The following is a 24,374-nucleotide window of genomic DNA, read 5'->3' on the forward strand; positions in this document are numbered from 1 at the left end:
TCCGCACGAGTCGGCAATTTTCAAACCTCTGCTTTTCCCAGCCTCAAAGAGGCATTAATACAAGAGTAAAGCGTCAAGACCATTAAAACTGATTTCTTATTTAATGGCACATTATTATTACAGAACACAAACTGGTAGGTCATCCAAACCCTGCCGAGTAATTGCTTTATTATGTCCTACTAATTGTTCTTCTTGGTAAATCTGATTTGCAGCCACAGTAGCTGACAGAAACATTTTCAGAGTTCTTGCTTCTTATAACAAGAGAAGGATTTTCACTAAAAAATAATACATGGGACATGCTAATATAAGAGAAAGTAATCAGAAAAAAACTTCATGCTCTGGGCAAGACTACTTTCAGGGAGGCACAGGCAAGGCAAGGGCAAGGTGTCTGGAGGCTGCAGCCACGCAGCTGCTCAGGGAATTGTTTGGGTTATGTGGCTCCTCAGCAGCTCTTTTTTGGCCTCAGTTTGCTGTGCAACAGAGAAAACAGATTCAGTCCCAGCTCTGCATAATTTCTTGAATTAATTAATTTTAAAATGCACAAATGCACAAAAGAGATCTTTATTTCAAGCTAATATATCTATTTAAATCAAACCCTGGTAAGAATCTACTTACAGAGCACCTGCAGAGCCCCTGGCAGGGAAGCAGAGGGTGTACTCAGGACACATCTCATCCTCATCTGTCCAGGCATATCTTGAAGTTAGCCTCGGTTAGGGACCCCTTTAAACAAGATCAAGCAAAAACAGCAAGACCACTCCAGTTTCCAATATCCTCACACTACCCAGCCTCTTCCTTTTACTCTGGTGAGAGCAGGTTATTTCTAGTCCAGCTGTATTTAGATCTAACTTGCTCTGTGGCAAGGATGATGAACTCTGAAGGGGTCCAGTTCCAATAACCACACTGTCTGTCTGCCTGGATGCAGACATGAGCAAAACAGCAAACAAATGGAAAATATACTCTGGTTTTCAAAGGGAGTCAGATCTTTCTGCCAAAAAACCCAAACAAGCAAACAAACAAAGAATACCACCTTAATTCATCCTTCATTGGGTACACAGGATTTTAAAGCAAAACACCAACCAAACAAACACAAAAAAAGCAAAACAAAACAATAAAAAAAAAAAACAAACTGAGAAAGCTCCACTGAGTCCCTTTTCTGCATGTTTTCTGGTCCACACTCTCTGTTTCCCCTTCTATCTCTGCTTTTACTACTTACACTTTGCCCTTGATTACCAGCACAAAGCAGCACAGAAAAAGGAAGGAGAAGCTATATAGGACATCCCAGGTATGCTTGGTCTCCTTACCACAGACAGAATTTGTCACCTGATGGCAATGGTGAAACCCACTAGTGCCAGCAGAATTCAGGTACCCCCATCAGGCTCCCTCCACTAATACAAGCAGTTCCTGCATGTAAGTCAGGAGAACTTGGTGAGATTTGTCCATTGCTGTGCTCACAGAGATGACCAGAACTTACCAAACTGCATTGATCTGAAGACTGCTGCTTCATGCAGAGCAATCTCCCTAGAGGTTGTGTGGAGTGGAATACCAGTAGCACCAAAATCAGACACAGTTCTAGTTGTTCTCAATATTAAAGTTTTATAGAGCAGAAAAAATGCCCATTTGAAAAAGTAAATTTTTCCATCATTCCTCACTTTGCTGTAATATTTATTACACATATAAACCAGTGCAGTATCCTCAAAAATCTACAAATTTTACAGTGCCATGTTATATCATTCATTGAATAATTTAGAGCAATTGTACATCTGAAGACTTACAAAAAGGACAAGGTTATGAAACTTGGTATTTACTCTGCTGTTACAGGACTAAGAGGAAATATCCCAGTTATAATTGCCAAACCATAAGAGAAAATGCTTCCAAACAATCGATCTGGATAATACAGTTATCTTTTTTATCATATACATACCTGATCATACAAATATTTTGCAACCCTTTTTTTTTTAGTATGACATACATTTTCATGGGTAAAAGTAATGCATTACATAAATTAACAAACTTGTGAAGCCCAGTATAGCATAATTCCCAAAACTGAAGAAGTAACCTGAAATCTTTTTATATACTTCTCGTTCTGCAACATATTTTTAGGTTTATTTAAATGCAAAAGCAGAAAAACTAGCTGTCTAAATGTGACAAAATTTTGGTATACCTTCTGCCATTCTTGCTCATTTATACCGCTCCTGGCATCTTTAAAAAATGGTGATAATTAAACTGAGTGCAAATAAAAGTCCAGTCCTGTTAAATTTATTGTAAGGAAGTATTTGTAATCTTTATTGTGTTATTTTCCCTTATGCTATTGTTTTCTCTAGGAAGATGCTTGAAGAGAAGCTGAAGTTTTCTCTGAAGACTTCTGCATCTGTGTGTGGTGAGTTTATTCACCAAATGACCAAAACATGAGAAACATAACCGAGCAGGACAAAGATACCAACCTCTTAGACTACTTAGCTTATAACTAAAATTAAGAAGTTTTATTTTGCAAGAATCAATGTTGATTGCCACAGCTGGTAATGAGGCATGAATGTCCACTGCCCTTGTAAAGTCTTGAAAATGTCAGCGGAAATAGAAAATATTATTTTATATTTTTTCATCAGCTACACAGATTAACTATGGATGTTGGTTTGCTTAAGTACTGAGTATTCTCAAAGAGAAATTGAAAGCAGTCCAGGAAGTCATCAAGAAGTCAGATATAAAACCCATAGGCCACTAGAAACTGGTTGAGAGCAGGAAAAACTATCAAAGGTATCTCTGTATTCCCCTAACCACTAGAAATGCTGTCTCTAAAATGTGTATTCTACATATATGTTTATAGCACATAAAACAAACTCCTTCCTTTTAATTCACTTTTTCAGAACTAGTATTCACAGCAGTGAACCTCTCCAGAAGGATATTTCAGTCTGCTTCTCATTGTCAATAGACTGATAGAAAACAGAATGCTCATTTTTATTGCAGCTTTCTTACTAAAAATGTATATAAGTGACTGAGCTTTGAGACAGTGTGGAAGATCTCAAAAGATTCTTGATAAGACACTTTATGGAGTTGCAGTCCCTCCTGCTTCTTGCCTTCACTCCCCCCATGGAAACTCACATCCTGTGATGGAAGTCAGTGAAACCAAATGAGGGATGTTTTTTTCTGCTGACACTTTCAAGAGCAGTGGACATTCATGCCTCATTACCAGCTGTGGCAATCAACATTGATTCTTATAAAATAAAATTTCGTAATTTTAGTTATAAGCTAAGTAGTCTAAGAGGTTGGTATCTTTGTCCTGCTCGGTTATGTTTCTCATTTTTTGGTCATTCAGTGAATAAACTCATCACATGCAGATGCAGAAATCTTCAGAGAAAATTTCAGCTTCTCTTCAAACATCTTCCTAGAGAAAACAATAGCATAAGGGAAAATCACACAATAAAGATTACAAATACTTCCTTATAAAAAATTTAACAGGACTGGGCTTGATTTGCACTCAGCTTAATTATCACCATTTTAAAGATGCCAGGAGCGGTATAAATGAGCAAGAATGGCAGAAGGTATACCAAAATTATGTCACATTTAGAGAGCTAGTTTTCCTGCTTTTGCATTTAAAAAAACCTAAAAATATGTTGTAGAAAGAGAAGTATATAAAAAGATTTCAGGTTACTTCTTCAGTTTTGGGAATTATGCTATACTGGGCTTCACAAGTTTGTTAATTCATGTAATGCATTACTTTTACCCATGAAAATGTATGTCATACTAAAAAAAAAAGGGTTGCAAAATATTTGTATGATCAGTTAAGTATATGATAAAAAGATAAATGTATTATCCAGATTGATTGTTTGGAAGCATTTTCTCTTATGATTTGGCAATTATAACTGGGATATTTTTTGATACTTTTGAGCATTGAGAGCATGGTTGGAGTAGTCAGATTTTCACAGAAACCTTTGCCATTACACTAAGCAGTCAAAAGTAAATTTGTCATCTGCCACTTCTGTTTTTATCATTGTTCCCAAAATCTAACAGAAATCTAGCCAAAATGATGAATTGTCTAAGATTAAAAAATTTAGAACCAACAAAACAAACGTAGCCTGAGAATGTGCAGCGTGTGGAGGGGAAAGGACAGATGGTCCATCTTCAGGCTTGGGAGGTTTCCCATCAATAATCCAAATATTTTATCTCTTTGTCATGGGTGTGTCAAGAGTACAGTGTCTTTAAACATCTACAGCATATGCAAACAGAAGAGGTAATGTAAAATAAACATAGCAGATTATGCCTTTCTAATTTGCTATACCTGAATTCCTGTGATGATCCTGGCAGGATTGCACTTTTGCATGGAGTTTGGTGCATCTGGTACCATGCAGTCAAAGCTAAAGGATTTTCTTCTTTATCCATTCATACCCAGAGTGACACTTCAGAAAGCTCTGTTCAGAGGGATTGTTTGCCTTCTTAAAAAAAAAAAAAAAAAAAAAAAAATTATAGTTTAAGGGAAAAATAATTATGGTCAATTCAAAATCACTCATCTTGAGGCAGGTAGTTATTTTCTTACAAAATGCTCTTTTTCCTACTGTTTCTTACCAGGCTAATTGCATAAAAGTTTTATTTCTGGCCTGTTGCAGTTGGTACTCGTTGTCAGCATAGATGTTCTGGATAAACTCCCAGAGATCATCTGTGACTTTGCAAACACAAATACAGCAAATGGTGCCGTTTGCTTCTATGAAAATTACATTTTTCTGGAACATTGTTGTACAAATTCTGAACTTTACATGACTTCCAAGGTCCTCATATGTATAGTTTAATTCAGTGGGTTTCCAAGCAGGAGATCCAGATGGGAGCTATATTATATTCTTAGAAATTAACCAAAACATGTAAGAGAAAATGAAAAATTTAATAGAACATATCATTTGGCACAAAATTGTTTCTACATAACTTAAAGGACTATTTGCTGTTAGATTTTAATGATGTGCCAATCAGAAGTTGCAGAAATGCTCCTGCTGATAGTAAAGTCCTTGTACTTTTGGCACATTGCAGCACACTTCTCCACTGGTGCACAGCCTGAGTACACATTCATAAGACAGACCTCTTAGTTCTAACAACTGTTTTGATAAGCCTTTTCTCATGATGATGGGTGAAAAATGCTTTCATCACTCCAGTTAAGGGAAGTATCTTGGTTTAGATGTTAGATCAGGTAGTAGTTTGATTCAAATGTCATTTTATCTTCAAACTAATTTCAAGTCAATGCAGTGATTAAATGCTTTCACTATGTACTCTCTTTTTCCAGAAAATAAATATTCTCCCTTCCTGTTAGAAGAGCAGCTCCTTTAAGCATCTTCAGAAGCAACCTGGTGAGAAAATAATATAACACCCTTTTTCCTTCACAGCTTGCTTAGGTATTTTAGGTGTGATGCTCAAGTTGCTTACGACTGTGACTTCTTGCAATGTGTAGTGTTCCGTGCCACCACTGCTATTTAAATTGCATCTCATTTGCTGCCCATTCGAACATTCACACTGATGATTCAGACATCCATCTGAACATCCTTCAGGAAGTAGAAAATCACAAGTGAGCACAGTTGCACAGAACAGGGTTACAAAGAAATCAATCAGAGGCGCATGCAAAGGTGGATCACTGCCTGTCACACTCATAGCAGCATATAATAGCACATAGGAAATGGTGCTTAAAGTCATTTTAAGCACTAAACTTAATGGTACTTGCCATAATACATTTCATCTGAAACTTCAGAGCACAATGCTGCTGTGCTGACTGTATTTTAACCACTAAAGCCAAATGTCAGCTCTTTGTCTGCAATCAAAGGAATGACTGCAGCACCCCTGGCTGAGCTAATTTCACCCAGCTGATGATAGGAAGCAAATTTTAGTGTTCATTGAGTATAATCCCACTAGTTATTTCTTGCCATTCCTTCAAGACTCACTATTTTACTAATTCTGAAGTTTGGATTTATCATTTCCAACAGACTGATGATGTATTTAAGACAAATATTTACAGTGCTACTTGGTGCTTATTTGGCCTCAATATATGAAACAATATTCATATGAATAAGCTAATTCTTGCAAATGTTAATGAATTAATTTTTTTAATCACGTTTTCTCCATGATTCACTCATTTCTTAATTTTGATAATTCATTATATATTATGGTATTTTTACTTCACTGAAAGAATACCAGATACTTTTTATGGATTCCTTGTCTTCTCAGAAATTGTAGCAACTTGCCTCCATGAGAAAAAAACTGTGATGAGGTAAATAAAAATACTCACACTTAGCACTGAGTCTGAAGTTTTAAACCTCTCACAGAGAACTGAAATCATTATTGGTGTACAGTGAGGAGCATTCACAATGAAGTGAGAGAAGAAAATGCAGTTTAAAGTGCTGGAAAATAGGTCACCTTCACACACAACATAAAGGACCTACAGAGCAAAAGAAATTTCTGAGAGCTCGGCCCCCTGTTGTACAAAAAGAGATGACACCATAAAGAAAGAGAGTACACCTGAAACCCAGAAACATTCTGTCTGTCCTACAAAGCAGATGGAAGGGACATTGCTTTTCACCTGATCCAGTTTATAGGTGGTCTGAGGCTGGCACCACCTCTTAGGCACTACTAAAGCATAACTCCAAAGTGCACAGTCCTTTTATCACAAGGAGGTATCTTTACTAAAGGAAATACAAATATTTGCATCATTTTCAGGTGGGGGGAAAATAGATATTTCTCAATCATATGTCCATTTTTTTTTCCTTGTTAAAAACAATGTATCTTTCCAGAAAATTTTGAAAATATTTGGCTCATTTTCAGATTGTGTTAACTGAATGCCTTTTTCTAATAAGTAAAATACTGAAGCACAAATGCCAGCTTCTATCTTGCTTCCATCTCATGCATTAATACAGGCAAAATTCAACTCTTTGTAGCCCATAATATGATAAAACTTCAGAATGTATAAAATTTCTGCATCAACAAACTGTTAAATTTAACAATCAAATTAGCAAGAATTTTTCCCCTAACAACTTCTACCTGTAATGACTACTTAACATTTTTTGAGAAATCTATTCAAAAAAGTTAGCAGTGTCTTTTCTAAACTACTGAAATTTTTATGTGTCTGAATTCTGAGACCTATATAATCTCTTTTCCTGCAGAATGCATATTTACCTCTATTTTGTCCAATTAAAGTGTCTCCCTTAATCTAGTTGCTCTGGCACTAGGATGTGTTAACTAAATGTCTGTTCTTTAACTGCTTTGCCATAATTCAATTAATTTAACAAATCCATGATTTTCACTTTTCACTCTAAATTTCTTATAGGAAATACTGTATCTTGGCATCATAAAAAGTATGTATTCCTAAGATTAAAGAAGTGTTACCTGATAGCTGGAGCCCTGAAATGCTCACCACCATCTGAACAGTAGTAAATGGACTGTTACATCTAAGTTCACTTCTAAGATATACAGGTTCTCATTTGACCTTTCATCTCAGGTTTGAAAATATGTGCATTGGTTAGGTACTTTTCATAAGATACTGACATTTCATTGGAATTATACTTACATCATTCATCATACTGTATCACAGGTGGTATGCTGTTAAACACTAATTTTGTAGGTACCACAAAATGCAGTTTAAAATGCATTTTAAGGATACTACTGGTTGTCTACTTTCCAAGAACCTTAATATATCAGTGCATTGTCATTTTATTGTTCTTATTATTATGAATGTTTTCTCTCATATAAGTGTAGTGGTTTGAAAACAGCTTGGATTTTTTTATTATATATTTATTATTATATGCTTATGCTTATGTCCAAACTCCTGCTCCTTAGTTTTGCAGTTTAAATTACACTTGTACACAGAAGTTAAGAGAGTTTTATCAAAACATTTCCAAAATACATTTGGGTTATGTACCTTTAAAACAATCATTGCCATAGGCCTCAATATAAATGATAAATAAATACTTTAACATGACAAATATAAAGCTGGATCATAGCCAGTCTTTAGAGCTATACCATAACCTTTATGCATTTGTGAAAAGTTCTGCTTAACCCCACCTACCGATAAGTAACTGCTTTATTTTCTACTATTTATTTTCTATTATTAGAGTTAGTTTTAAACCTCTAACACCATATTCTACTTCAGCCAAGGCTGCAGAAGTTGGAAATGCCCCTGGGTACAGAGCAGTCATTCCCAAGCAGATTGTAGGAATGCTAATGCGGGTGTTAAGGCTCATAGCACCATCCAAAACTCAGTTGCTCCCCTACAGCATTTCTGCCCATTTTCTGTGTTGTGTTTAAGAGAACAGGACTGCAAGATTTGAAAGCATGCTATTTTGCAATAATAGTTGCAAAAAAAAAAAAAAAAAAAAAAAAAAAAAAAAAAAAAAAAAAAAAGGTTAGGTAAGGAAGAAGAAAAAAAAAAACCTATCTAGAATTCCAAAAATTCTTTTTCTGCCAGTATTTCCTCACTGACATTTTATGCCATTTTTAAGTCCTGCCGACCCTGGAAAAACCTACTGTTTGAGGAGATTAATGCCGATTACAGCAGAGCTGACTGTTTCTGACACACTTTGAATTATTTTTATCACATACAAAACAAGCAGGATTTTCAAGTATCACCAGTGAAATTAGTGATCAATTTCCGGAAATTGTTCAATAAGGAATTAATAAAGACTTTATGAAATGTTTAATATTACATGGAATCTTTCACTAAACTGATATTAAACTTTATCTGTCTTGGGTCAACTCTGTAAAAAGTTTTTGCAATTAGAAGAAAGGAGGAAATTTAGATTACATTTTGTGTATCACTGGCTATATTTATAAAAGTTTCTGTAGACTTATTGATGTAAAGACAATCAGAACTTTATGAATACAGAAAGTACCAATAGTTTGATTAAGAAAGAAATTGGTAAGGAAGAAAATGTTTAATTTATTTTAATTTAGCTGAAGCCATACAGGGTAGATTTTGAACAGCAACCTCAGCTTTTAATTAGGCAATGAGACAGATGAGGTCAGGTTCAAGGTCAGCTTTCACAGAGCTGTAATCATCCTGATCTTGTTGAAGATGTCCCTGCTTATCGCAGGAGGGTTGGACTGGATGAGCTTTAAAGATCCCTTCCAACCTAACCATGCCATGATTCTACATGCAATAGTGTGATGGACCAACAACAATGTGGACCAATCCCATTATTAATCTGATAAAGTAGAAATACATCATCTTACTCAGCTATGAAATGAAAAGCAATATTTTCTGGGGTTTGATTCTGTCCGCTGCATTGTATTTGGGGCTTTTTCTTTCATAATTGATCATTTTAACAGTTTAAAAATGATTCAATCAAAATTGTTTAAATAGGTCTTGTGGGTAAGGTTCCCTGTAAATGTTTAATTAAGGTCTCTTTTCTTCCACCTCTTATTTTCTGTGATGCTGAAGGCCATTCCTGAGTGCATCATTAGTACATTTCCTGAGTGATAATCATTATCTTTTCTCATTTAAAGGCTTTGCTGATATTTTGAAATAAGAATAGAGTCTTATTGCAGAAATTAGTTAGCAGGTCTTGAGTTGCTGTCAGGAGAAAGGAGATAGTGGAAAAATGCTGAGGCTCACTGCAAGATTTTTTTTACAAAAGCTAAACAGCAGGGGTGTGAAGGGAGGGCAGGATTGTCATCTATACCACTGAGACAACAGATTGATGTAACACATATATTTGTAATTCAGGCCTGATGGGCTCCTCAGCTTACAGCTGCTGTGCTCAAATGGGAGCACAAACAGGTCCCAGGTGAGATATGTGACAATGACCCGATGAACTCAGCTACAAAGTGTCCCAAACAAAACTGGTGCAATCTCACTGTTGCTTATAACCAGCCTGTTTTTAGCAATAAAGCCAAATAGTTTACTGTTATTCATAGATAGCACAAAGATAACAACAATTGCTGGTGCAATTAATTTTATAATGTAGTTTGAGTCCACACCAGCCCAAATTTAGGATACCAGAGAGATACTAACACCTTCCTTTCTCTTGGTACCAATTAGAAAGCCTCAGCAGTACCAAGAAGTCAGTCCTATATTTCAGATAAAGAAAAGCTGATATTTGTGGAAGCATAGTCTCCTGCTGTTAGAAGTATAGTAAAATCAAGGATTTGCTGGAAGAGATGCAGCTTGCTTTGAAAATACACAGCTAACACCATGATGATTTAACTGTTCAGGAGACTGAAGCTCCCTTCTTCTTCTTTTTTTTTTTTTTTTCCCCCTTGTGAAACTACAGAAAAACCAAAGTTGTAAGAGATCCGGCTCAAAAAATCACCCTAGAAAGCAGAAGAAGCCACCTCCTGGAAATGTCATTTCTTTTCACATGTGTACACAGCTCAAGAACCACGTGGGGATACTGAGCTAAGTGAGAGACATGGTATTCTAGCATTACCCTAGAATAACCCCTTGAAAGCAGCTGGTTTTCCTCCTTGTACTCACATAGTTCTGCAAAGTTACTGAAATTGAGTCTGCACATCATTATTCATTTGTTAACCCTCATGGCTGCTTCTGGAACTATTAATGCCACATTTCCAATAGTAACTGGTGTGTTTCCTTCCCTTTGCTCATATTCACATTTAAACTGGAAATAGCCTTTAATTTTTCCCAAGGAACTAAAGAGGATAATTGGATTTTATCAAAATAAATCACTCACATCTTTTAATGCAAATGCATGAGTAACATCAAAGACACTGAAAAGCTTCTGAGAAAAATAATAATAAAACAGTGGATCAGTCTCACAAGTTTAACTGGCAACTTTTCTCCAGCCAGAGGGCCTGTTCTATTAAAACATGGCAAATACATAGCAGTGGAAAAAGAATAAAGAGAATTTTCAAGAGGTGACTGCCAGATCAACACCACAAGAAGTTACTGAGTTTGATAAAGAAATGAGACATCAAGGGTAGAAGGACTACAGTTGCCTTTCCTCTGTAATTATCAGAGAGAGCAAAATGTGCTACAGGGGGATACAAACCAGGGCAGCTTGCAGGCAGAGTAGTGCTGTAGTTGCAGTTTCATTCCCAGAGTTAAAATATCATAATATCCCAAAAAGACTACCAAAAAAAAAAAAAAACAAAAAAAACAAAACAAAAAAAAAAAAAAAAAATTAAAGGAAGGATAAAAGTGGTAAAACTTCAGAAAGCTGCAGGTGAAGACCAAGCCACAAGAGAGGTGTTAAACTTGTGTGATGATGAGCTCATCATTTGAGATACACAAATATCAGTCAAAGCCAGCTGACATTTACTGGTATTTACATTCTTTCCTGAGCTTTCTGATCTCAAGCTCCAAAATCTGATTCTTTCACACACTTTGTCCTTCATCCTTTCTTGTTTTTTCTTCATTTCTACTCTCTAATGATTCCCATTCTACCAGTCACCATTCTATTTTATAAACCTATATTTCAAAAGTAAGTTTAGATCAATACTTGGAGAGAAAAAAAAAAAAAAAAGAGAGACATCTACAGGAGAAATAATAATGATCAGAATTTTACAAAAAATGCAACAAGACATATAGGAAGACATTAATTAAAATTACTAAAGTAGTTGAAATATCAACACCAGTAAGTAAATATTGATAGCTAGTTTCTTTATTCTTACCTATACCTAAACCTGGCAAAGAATTTGTGTTGATACAGAGCTTCATAAATATGCTGACCATTTAGTAACTCTGAACTTAAACTCTCTTAAACTGAAAGAGTGGAGTGAATTATTTTGTCAGTGGTATACTCACAAATTAAACTCACATTTCCACGACTTCAAAGGATAGACTTCAGTTTCATACTATTTGAAGATCACAGAATCCTGACAGAAGACATGGAAAAGTTGTCATTGCAAGACCACTTGGAGATCTTTGAACAATCATTGTGTCTGAAAAAGGTGTCTGAGGATAGGAAGAAAGAAAATGACACTCCTATCTTCAAGGACAGTAAAAGAGAACCCTGAGCCTTGGAACCTGATGAAGCAAGCCACATGAGCAAGAATCTCATCAGGAGTAGCTGTTATGGTGCCATCATTGGAAAGTGTTCCTTGACCAATCAACTGATCACCCTGTACAGTGAAATGACTGGCTTAGCAAATGAGGAGAGAGCAGAGGATACTGAGTATTTTCACTTCAGAAGGGCTTTTGGCACGGCCACCCATAAGATTCTCAGAGAGAAACTGAAGAGGTATTCACCAGACAGACAGAGAGTGATGCAGGGAAAACCAACTGAGTGGACAGGCCCAGAGAGAGGGTGGCTGGCAACCCATAACTACCAGTGTATCCCAGGGATCAATACTGGCTCAAATCCTGCACAATTAATGACCTAAACAATGGGCTAGAGTGTAGCCTCAGGAATAATTTTAATGTCTTCCTATATGTCTTGTTACATTTTTTGTAAAATTCTGATCATTATTATTTGTCCTGTAGATATCTATATGTGTATATATATATACATACGTAGACAGATATATAGATATACTCATCATGGAAGGGAAGAAGAAGACAAGGTCAGATTCTTCTGACTTCTCTCACTTTGCTGATGCTCAGTGACAGAAAAAATGCAAATAGACACCAATTCAGAGAGGAAATTCCATTTAAATGTAAGGAAAATGTTTTTCACTATGCCTGTTTTGAAATACAGGTTGGTCAGAGAAGTTGTGGAGTCTCCACACTTGGAGACATTCAAAATATAATCAGACAAAACTGTTAGCAGTCAGCTCTAGGAAATCCTGGGTTTAGCAGGAACATTTGGTTAGACCACGCCCAGAACTCCCTTCCAACTTCAGTGGTGCTGTGATTCAAAGTATAAATACCGCATACCAGCATTTCACATTTTCAGAACTAGAATATATGACTTAAAAGAAAGCACCAAGAGATGAAGTTGATTTCTACATTGCCGCTACTATATAATGCTCACAAAATATTTGTCTTGATAAATGATTTTAAATCTTGGGATTGCCCATTTATATACTGTGTTAAAATCACTTTCATTTTAGCCCACCAATACTGGTTTTCAATTTTCAGTTTGTTTTGAACTTCAGAAGCAGAGAACTTTCTGCTTATTTCAGATGTGCTCAGGTGGGTATATACCAATATTGCCAGAGAACTTGATGAAAATAAAGAAATAGTCTATGGCTAAAAAAAGATTGTGCGTTTTTTCTGAAAAAAAAATCCCCCTTATAAGCTTGCCCTGCAGTTAAACTGCTATAGCAAACAGTAATAGTCCATTCACATCTATTATAAGAGCAGTATCACCTGCGGTTTTATTGACTGTCAGAAAACAGGTCCCATTTTGCGAAACAATAAAAATCAAATTTAGTGTAAAACGTCCCAAGGTTGTAGCCTGTAACCTTACAACATCAGAAATTACAGCAATAAGCTTTTTCTTTTCCCCCTTTTTTCAGTTCAGATTCCAAAAGAAAGCAGAGATTATATTCCAGAGCAGGGAGTCCTGCAGACATGGACCTATTACCATGCAGAGGCACAACAAAGGTACCAAAACCGATTTCAGTTTGTTTCTTTTCAGAGTGGTTTACACTTCTAGCCAATACAGAACAGCATAGCCTGTTAGTCTAACACACACAGGTTTTTTTTTTTTGAGGAATAAACAAAATATGAAGTGTTAGCAACACGATGTAATTTTGCTTAGTCTGTAATGTTTCCCCACTTGCATTCCCACAATTAATTATTCAAACACAATAAAAGAATATATAGGAAGTGCAACCAAACTCCTCAAGTACAAGATCAGTGTATTGGATTTGGGTGGCAAAACTTTGACCTAGGAAGGGTTTATGAAAGGTGCCTCCTGTGAGAATTGCCAGAAGCTTCTCCCATGTCCAACAGAGCCAATGCCACTTAGGTACCTCAGTGGCTATTACACCCCAAAGCAACCAGTAGCTCCATCCATTTCAATTTTCCATTTCACATGCATGTTGTAGTGAGATGAAAGTTCTCCAAAATTAGAAACACATAAAACATGCAGTAATATCGATTATTAGACACACTTTAAAGGAATTCCACAAAATAGAAAACTGCATACTTCATGGAAGGAGAGTTCACTAGGTTCCTTCAATATATTTATGTTGGTGACATATTGCTCTGTCTTTTCAAAGAGCCAGAGACTCTTATCTGAAATGGAAAGGTTTGTTTTAAAAAAGGAATGTCAACTCAGAATCAAATATTTAACAAATAACAAAATGTCAGTGTGAGGTGCATATATAAATTTGGAGTAGTCTTTACAGACTTCACACTGCTGATTGCAAGATTGGAATTTGTACCTGAAGATATACATACAAATATTATAAGTTTCTGTAATCAAATTTCATTTTCTGTCAGACAAACAAATATTTCCTGAGAAAAACAAATGGGGAAGAGCTGCATGGGACTACCCATTCAGACTACCCACCTACTCCCTCCCTGTCTTCCTTCAGCAACCATTTTGGAAAAGAAGAAACTTACTTTTCCCTTACTTACTTGTTGGATTCTTACTCTGAAAACTTTAGAATGGAGTAAAATTTGCATGTGAAGTAACAATTTAAATATAGATCATTCTCCTAAACATGCAGGTAGGATCACTCAGATAGTCCAAAGTTGTCCATCAGGAACCATTTCTTGTACCTTTCAGACCAGGTCTCTTGCTAGATCCCAGTTAAGTGTTGCAAGGAATCTTGACCAGGCAAGAAAATAAAAATAACTCAGGATACAAGATGGGCTCATTTGATTCAAGCAGAGGTTAAAGCAGGTTATCCAATTTCAGGTTTGCCCAATTATCAGTTTGGACGTTCTTTTTTAGCCCAGCATGGGTTCAGATTTGAGCTGTAGCCAAGTAAATAGCTGCCTTAAACAGGAGCTGAACAAGCTATCTTCATTAAAACTTCTCTACAGAGAATTTGAGTGTTTGGGCAAGAAAAGAAAAGGAAGAGGGGAAAGCAAATGAGGCTCTCAGACTAAGAGTTCTCTTTCATCTAGGCAATGTAATGCAAATCCTTTCTATTGCACATTTTAAGATGTAAATTGGATTCAAGTTGATGTCCACCTGTCTTGAACCAGCAGGGATGTCTTCCCATTTTTATCAAAGCATTTCTCTGCCAATTACTGGCTGTTGTGACAGTTGGAGATTTTTTTGTGTGTGTGCAGACTTTTACAAATACAAACTCATTAAAATTAGATCTTTCACATTCTGACTCCAAGGAAGACTGTCACTGAAAAGTATCAGGGGTCAAGTGATCTGTATGGTCTAATTACATCCTAAAATACCTGGAAGCTTATGTTTATGAGAAAAAAATAGTCCTGTTTTCTTGGTATTTTCTATTTTCAAAATTGTATTCTTTATAAAATAGGAAAACATTATGTAATACAGAAAGATATTTACATTGTTTACTCACTGCAGACAATTAAGTCTCTATTCATGAAAGTAAGTTTTATTTAATAGCAGCAAGCAAAAATTCCCCAATTAATTTAAATAAATTCTCTTCCATTCCGTAGAAAAATATGTGTTCATTAGAACAACTCTACATAGCTCATATACTGGAATTCACCAAATCATTAACAAGAAACTACAAGTTCAGATCAAGTTGCTATGACACCTAACTTGTTTAAAAGCACAAACTTTCATTTCACTGTTAAAAAATAAACAAACAGATAGAGCTATAATGTGTTTAGCAGTCAAAAAGAAAAAAATGGAACAATTTTTTTTTTAATCTTATGAAAATTTTCAGGAGATTGGTTTTAAAAGTTACTTTTTTTTTTTTTTTTATGGGTTAAATTATTGTATTGTGGTGTCTTGGTATGAGAAACATTCATGACCAATCTCTTGCTAATGTTCTGCATTCAAAATGGGCATTGTAAATATGTTCAATTACTGAGGATAGGCACATAAGTCACAATTTTGGCTACCATGGTGTCAGAACCAGTTTTCCAATGTGTTGAGGCAGATGCATTCTCTGCATGCAGCAATGTTTGATATACGGATAGGACACTGTAGCTATATTTATGATAGATTTCAGCTGTTACTTTATTTTTTTTTCTCACTACCCTTTTGCAGTTTTTCAGCAGAAAACATGCCTGAAAACTGTTGACAGACACATAAAGGTGTTAAGGGAAAACTGAAGGAATTTTTGGTGCTTGGAAGTACCAAAAAAAAAGGGTGGAAAGGGAGACCTTTCAAGGTCTAGAATATCCTGGTCTGGATTTCAACCATGATGTGTGGTACATACATGTTTATTTAAGGACAGAGTTGATCTAGAAAACCTTCTGAGAACACTCCTACATTTCATTTGGCCTGGCAATTCAAACATGCTATAAAATATCAGGAAAAGTTTTGGAAACCACAAATGCAGAAAAATGTACTTGTCAGAAAAGTATGCCACAGAAGGTGGAGTGCTGGCCTTTCCCTCTGTGCATATATGTTGCTCAAATCTGTAGGCTTTTTCTTTTAGAGGGGGAATAGAGGGAGGCATGTTTTGGTTTCAGAACAAGAGGATTTTTGGTGTGAGGTGGAGCCCACAATTTCTCTCAAACATAAAAACTGGCTAACAGATTACTAGAAATCATAAATCAATAATACAGAGAATTTTTTGCTAAGATGAAAACAAAATTCTGCCAAGAATATCCAGCACAGTCCAAATTTCAGTCCCAATGTGACCTCTACCATATCCTTCCCTGTCCAAGCATCTGTACCTCACTCCTCAGAGCATTTCTCCTACTTTCCCTCTCATTGTGCACTTCCATAGGAACATTAAATAAAATGTTCTCTGCAGAACCTTGAGCCTGATGGAAGAATCTTGACAGAAACCTACTGGAAGTCATCACAACACACATACTTGCTGTCTCATACAGTAGAAGTTGGATAATCCCAAAGTGGTACTTCTCATTCATAATGCCAATGAGATATAGGCATTTTCCCTCATGTATCACATTAGTTCTCAGATTTGTGACCTCTCCTTGAAAATCTAAGCTAAGGAAATGAAATTCATCTGAACTAAGCTGTTCCTTCTACACAAAAAAAAAAAAGTTACACTAGATCATCTGCAGTTATATACTGCACTATCTGTATTAGATATTCCCCAATGCCCACATATTAATAATATTGTTATATCAACTGCCTTAGTTGTGTATCTTCCACTGTGCCACTCAGACAACATGGAAATGTAAACACTAAACCTCTATAAAAGGGAAATGAGATTAAAGGGTGTAATTTGAACACAGGAGAGAGATATTCAAAATTAAAGAATAATCACAGATACCTTCAAACTCAGGAAGAGATTTGAAACCAGTTTCCAGAAAGGCTGAGGACAGAATACTGGAGGACAATGAAAGTTATCCTGAGCACCTTCACACAGTGCTCCAAATCCAGCAAAGGACTGAGGTATGTATTAGGTATAGCAGAGGAAACTGTAAATTTTAACCATGGACCAGGCTTGCATAAAGCCAAAAGAAATAATTAAAGCTCTCTTGTTTGAAAGACAAGCATCAACACAGGAAAATAAAATAAATTTTCTAAGGTGAAACATCCTTATGTTCTCACAGAGCAGATCAAAATTCCATCCACCTCTCCTGACTTTGTATTTCAGAGTTCATTTTCTGTAAGCTCTGAAATGTGGTCACATACTGTTATTTTCAAAGCAGAGCAATATTGTGAAAGAATTTTCAAAACAAGATGGATCTCTACAATAGAATAAAAAATAGCAAAAGAATATTAATCTCTAAAGCCTTTATCTGTATGTGTGTGTCTGAATGGTAAGTGTACAAATACACACAAATGTACCTACCTACATACATACATATATATATATACACACGTATACACAGATCCTGGTGTAGTTTCATCAATATAGACATGGATATGGCTGTAACTACAGAGGTGTGTGTGTGCATACACATATTTTAAAGCAAAGAGAAGAATTAAATATTTAACCACTAAGTTCTGCAGCTTGAAGGAACCAAAACTTCAAAACATCTCCATGCAGGAATGCCACACTTTGATAAGGCACAGGTTGAAAGAAATTGTCCAGCTGGACTGAAGCCCAATACACATAAATGTTCTTCACATCAACTGGTTGCATTTGTCCAGCTGCTACCAGGGAAAGCTGATCAGCTGTAAGTAACAGACACTAGGAATATTTTTTTTTTATATTGTATTATACAAAACAATCAAAATGTCAGGCACAGAATCTTTTATAGTAACTCAGCTGAGATGCTCTGCCTCTTCCTATGTCTTTCCTTCTTGTGTGCAGAAACACAGGGTGACATTTTCTCACTTTTTACTGTTTTGAGAATTAGAAATTGCCAAGTAATTCTAAAACACCAGTCTGTTTATTATGTTTTACTTTTCATTTATTCTTTCTGAGCAGGTAGTCCTAAGGGATTCAGTAGAATACACACATCCTTTTAAAGGATAATTATGCCTCCATGAGGAAACTATGTCACTGGTCTAAATCCTGCAGTATAGCCAGACTTATTTGCATAACACTATCCTTAATTTACACAAGGAGCATGCTAGGTTTGCTATTTACTGGTACAAATTATGGACATTGTTTGATCTAGTGGTAGTTTGGAGCATTTAAATCCCTTGCTGAGAACAAAAGGAGGATCACAGAGGGAGCAAGAATGACAGTCCATGAAATGCTGTAAATGTTCTGAGCAAAGTTTACAGATGGTCTGACAAGACTTCCCCCTTTAAGTAGCACTATGGCTACCAGGCAACCTAATTGCCACTAGGAACGAAATCATATTCCTCATCACTACCCACTGCTCTTGTGAGCACAAAGTAAACTTGGGATGAAGGTCAGATCATTAATAGTCATGCCAAGTCAAATTTGTGCAGCAGCTGCAAAGCAGCTTGAGCCAAGGCATTGTAGGAATAGCTGAAGATCACTACTGGAGCAAGCAGAATATTCCTTTTTCACTCTTCTTTTATAAGCCTAAGGATCACAGCAAAAGTCCTCTGAAAGCCCTTCATTAGTTGTACTCCTGACAGGCAGAATAATCTTGGACTTTAAGAATCTAAAAAATCCTATGCAGAAGAATCAAAGTTCTTTATTTTAATCTTTTCTGACATTTTATCCAATAAATGATTGTTAAAAAATTGATTTTTTAAGGTCAGTCACTGTTGCTTCTTACCTTTCTTCTAAAGCCTTCAATAATACACTCGCTTTTCTTACTTATCCCACTTTCTAAAACACGATCAAATTTATCCTTTCAAGAGAGGGCGTTTTTCTCCTACATGTTTTGAGGATCATATATTGCTGGACCACTACTGAGACTTAACTATAACTTAAATTTCTGTTTACAAAAAAGCATGCAACAGGATGGAGTGAAAAAAGGGGTGTAGTGTCCCAACAGTTAAGGCATTGGAGTTTTAATGTGACAGCTGAAAAATTCATACACAGAAACTGCAGTTTATTTTTCTAAAAAGAGTGAAAGGCTGAGTCAGCAGTGAAAGAATCTGAGGACCTGGCATGAGGAAGCCTTATATTCTTGAAACCAGAACATTAAACCACTGTTGTCACTCCCTTGAACAGAAAAGAGGCAAAATAGTGAAGTCGCCCATCCAACCACCAGCAGAGCATCTTTGCCCAGAAAATGGAAATAAAGCAACTGGCTAACTAAAGTTTACTGGAACAAAAATGAAAAAATATTTCAAAAACAAAAAGACAAATTTAGACCATTACATGATTTGGAGTGGAAACGTCCTCTTGAGTTTTTCTGGTTCCTCCTTCTGCTGAAAAAGGGCTCAACTCAGCATTAAACTGATCTGCTCAAGGTCTTGGTAATAAGCTGCCTTGTTTAATTGAAACAAATTAGTATATACAGACAAAATAACTGTGAAAGATCATATGGAGTATGACTGAATGAATCTCTTATCCTGAAAGCATTTCTGATGGAATCAATTTGTCAGGACAGAAAACAGCAACAGGATTTCTACAATTCCTATTATCATAGTATCTATTGATCTTCTTCATTTGACATCTTAAGCAAAAACATAGTATAAAAACTTAATTTCTGTCCCACAGAGACTGACATTTATGTATAAGACACAGCAAACCAATATGGACAGATTGGGGAACACCAGTGAGACAGTCTAGGCCAACATGACAGCCACAAATCACAGTAGATAGGAGTCTGACCTGCTGGCAATTTTTTGGGTTTTTTGTCATCAATAAATCCTTAATTTGTTATGAGAGATTTGAGCAAGGGCAATGTTTTCCTGCTTTGCACAGGTTTATAAAATGCCCTTCTCACAGACATTACAACAAGGTTATTCTTCCAATGACTTCTGAAATCTTTGAAGAATATAAAAAAAAAAAAAAAAAAGAAAGACCAGTAATGATGTAGTGCTTACTCTAGAATCCAAATTATTTTCCTAAGAATATACTTGGAGCTTCTTAAATATTCTCCATTGCCAAAAATTTACCTCTTTGATTTATCTTTCTTGTCTCAATGAATATTTGCCCATACTAGTACAAAAAAACCCTCTCTCTATCAGCTGGTCTAAAGTCAGGGCTCACTTGGGAGGGGAGCAATTAAGCAATAGATGGGGTGGTCACCAATTCAGAAGCTTTGAGACAGCTTATGCATTTATAAGTCATGAAATCACCCCTGAATACCTCAGTTTTGTAAGGAAGATATTGTCACTAACTGAAAAAGAGAAATATAAAAAATATTCTTAGTTTTGCTCCAGCAATGACTGGTAGTCATAGGTCTGAAGGTTTAGAGGACCTTTCAATAGAAGTTATACTCAACAACTGTGCAGCTTCTGAAAGACCATTCTAGAGACTCGTGTCTAACAATTCATGTTTCACCCAGTTTGTGTCTTGATTTTTAGAGCACTCATGAAAGACAAGGGACTGTGGAGAGTGGAATTGTCTGAATATCCTGATTGAGAGTCCTATAAGAACAAGGAATTAGTTTCAAAACCTGTCATCCCAGCTGAGACTATCTCAGCATTCCCAGTTGCTGTAGATTGCCTGGCTCAAATGTAGCACAACAGCTTCATATACAAACCAGATGAGAGCTGTAGCAAGGTACAATAGAGGCCATATCTAGGAAAACAAGAACCCAGAATAATAGGAGATTTTCTCAGGCACTATATCTAAATATAGCCAACACCAATCTTTTAACAAAAAAAAACAACAAAAACAACAACAACAATATATACAATACGCAGGTAGTAAAGTTTCTGCTTTATTCATAAATAAAAAATCTTCTCGTGAGGTACTGGGCTCAGTTTAAAGTATGATACTATTATAAAAGTCTAACAGCATGGTCTGGAAATCATTTCTTATAAGAAATCAAAGATAATAAATTGGAATTGTGCAGATTTCTTGAGGGAAAGATAAGCAAGCTGGTTCTTGAATTCTTAATAAAGTTACTGCGAAGAAATGGAAAGAATTATTCTCCATATCTGGAAAGGACAGAACAAGTACATTTCATTTTCAAGTAAGGAATGAAAAGAATGTCATAGCTCTCCCAAGTTAAGAATAATAATGTTTTGAAAGTAGTTGGTGATGGCAAACTTAGTTTTCTGACACTGAAGGTCCAAGAGCAGGTTAGACATACCAGAAGTGGGTTAGCTATAGTTAATCCTGCTTAGGATCAGTCAAATGGATTGTAAGAAATTTTAAGGTCACCTTAGGCCTTAGAATCCTGTGATTTTGATCGTTATTCTGAGTTAGTTTCAGGCATAAATTTTTGGTTACTAAAAGTTACTTTCCTACATCTGACCTAAATTCCAATTAAAATTGATCTTTGAGTAGTCCAAAGATATTTTCCACTGTCAATCATACATCTCAGCATGACCACAATTTTACCTTGAAGAAACATCGTATCATGCTGAATTCTACATTTAGTTCCTGTCCTACTTTCAAAGCTGGCACAGTGCTTGCTCCTTACAGTTTTCTCTTTCTGCAGGTTAAGGTTATATTGATTTAAATTCAAAATTTGAGATTGAAGCACTTTCATAACAGAACTAAAACCCATCAGCTTACCAGCTCGATTTCCTGTATTTCCAAGAAAAGTTCTTAATTTGAATTTGCCTGCAGTAGTGGCATTATTTAAAAATATTCGACAAGGATTCTAACAAACTGCAATCATTCCTTGCTAAAAGAGACTTTGTACCTGCCTCTCTCCATCACATTACCAGTGGCAATCTTCTGATGAAATACTGCTACTGATACAAACACTGCTCTTGATTGCTTTTTCTAATTTATCATAAGAATGAGTTTGGAAATTTTTATGAACATTTGACTTGGGAACTTAAATAAACTGAGAGTTTGCTTAAACTAAAAGTCGATGATGGCTACCTTGCAATATTGGGGAACCATGTGCTTCCTCCACAGCCCCCAGTTCCAATGATCCCCAGACTTCCTTGGGACAGACTAAAAGCTGCAGTTAGTAGCATCTGTAAGTTGCAAGTTCTACAATTTTCTTAAGTGCATTAAACATGATAACTCTGGAGCAAGGCAAATAAAACAAGTTTGTGCTGGCATCACCCAGAAGACAGGTTTTTAAAAGTTCTTCATGCCTGAAGCCATTACTTCAACATGTGTTTTAATTGGGTTCAAGGGAAGAAACAAAACTTGTTGAGAAATTAAGCTGTGATTATTTCAGAGTTATTTGGAAATTTAAAAAAAAATGTTTAATTTGAGTACATTTCTGAGGGTTTCATTTAAGGCTGGAGGAAATAATCTTCTGGCTGAAAGATGCAGCATCTGAATCATTCCTTACACAGGGGAGCCCCAGCTGAATCTCATCTCCACTAGAGAGTCTTAAATTACATTATAGAGAAAAGAAGAAATGTCCATGTTATGAAGTATTCTGAAATAAAATGTTTTAAGTTCCTGCTGTTGACCTTCTTTCACTGTATTCACACAAATGCAGTTTTTAATTTTGGAGGAAATTAGACCCTTGAGAGGTCCACTTAATTAGAAGCCATAAAATTGACTGCATTATGCTAGCATTTCTTTGTTAGGAGAAAGATTTTGTTAATTGAGAAATGGGGAATAAATGTTATAATGTGTTAAACATCAGTGTATAGACCTAGAAGTGGCTTAAAGTCAGATATTTTTAGAAAGCCACCAGTTTCAGTTGCAATTAAAGGGTAACATATTTCTCTTAAAGTAGAACTGGCATAATTTTTAATAATTTATAAAGCATACAAATTTGATGGGCTAATACAGTAAACTTTTTGGAATTAATTTGAGAAATTCTATGGAAAAGAATATGTAAGTTAAATAACAGAAAAGGGTAGATATTGCTTCTTTGGAGCTTTTATTCAGAGAGGGGTTTTAAAACCTCTCCATTTGCCAGGTATGTAAGCAAAGGTTTTAATGCTCTGTATTTTTACCTCTCTGGATTGTATCTGAGATCATGCTGGGATAAGTCAATTCCTCAGACATGAAGGCAACAATATAAAATTCTTAGATAAGTATGGAATATTTTGCATGAAACAAATACAAGGGGATTTTTTTCAGCCAGATACAACAATTTTTACCACAGTTCAAAGCAAGCAAATCTAAACCAGTGTTTGTTTTGCTTTATTACTTGTTTGGCAATGAGATGGAGAGAAGTGTTTTTACACGGGACAATCTGGTGACAGTAGCTCTCCACAGTCACAATGAAAAAAAATCCAAATTAATAATCCAGTTCTTTTCTAGGATGTCCATGATTATTCTTTGTGTAGCAGTGCATGAAGTTGTCCAGCTAAGCAGTACAGCATGAGCAAATGATGGGGAGTAATCCCCTGTGATGGGGAGTAATGCAGATCTTATTTCCTTTGTCACAGTTTCCTGAGAATAATCAGCTGAGAAGTCTAGCTGTCACCTGGTTATGGCAAAGAGTCCAGAGTCCTAGATAATACCTAGATGTGAGATATATTCCTTCACCATACCACTAGCTGAATTTGCAGCAATTTTCATTCTTTCTGATTTTAGATGTTTTGGAAAAGGAATCCAGAAAAAACTTTTTTTCCTTTTTTTTTTTAATTTTAACTTTAGCCTTGCATTTTCTGTTTTATACCCCATTTAACACCTTTTTTTATTCTTCTTCTGTCTGAGTATCAGATGTTTCTACATAGCTAGACAAAATTTAGAATCTTGTAGATAATTTCAATTCAAAATAGAAATTGGTGTTAGATAAAGAAAGCAACGACATTTGGATTTCCTCCTCCCACACCTCAGAAAATTACAATAGCCTGCCTTCTGAAATAGGGCAGACATTAATCTAGGGTTTTCTTGCTCAAAGCTATGAACTTCTTCTAGTCATTGTCAATCAAAGTAATCAAGAATGATAACTGACATATTTTAGGATGCTCTCCTGTCTTAGTGCTTTCATGTGCTGCTTTTCCAAACTTGGCCCACTGTTCTCTAGCAGTATTTTTCAAAGTCACACAGTCAAGGGTTCTCTA

At 35.8% G+C, this 24,374-nt stretch overlaps 1 long non-coding RNA gene across 2 annotated transcripts in view; it reads right to left on the reverse strand.

Moving 5' to 3' along the window:
• Positions 1 to 548: 548 nt before the first annotated feature.
• The window catches only part of LOC306799887, a 46,438-nt gene continuing 22,612 nt past the window's right edge, over positions 549 to 24,374 (reverse strand). For both annotated transcript variants that reach the window (XR_013773706.1, XR_013773707.1), the window contains exons 2-3: positions 4,274 to 4,424; positions 549 to 985 (exon numbers count right to left, since the gene is read on the reverse strand). This is a non-coding gene — a long non-coding RNA (uncharacterized lncRNA). The remainder of the gene's footprint in view (positions 986 to 4,273; positions 4,425 to 24,374) is intronic.

The sequence above is a fragment of the Erithacus rubecula genome (genome assembly GCF_903797595.1).
Source record: "Erithacus rubecula genome assembly, chromosome: 3".
NCBI lineage: Eukaryota > Metazoa > Chordata > Aves > Passeriformes > Muscicapidae > Erithacus > Erithacus rubecula.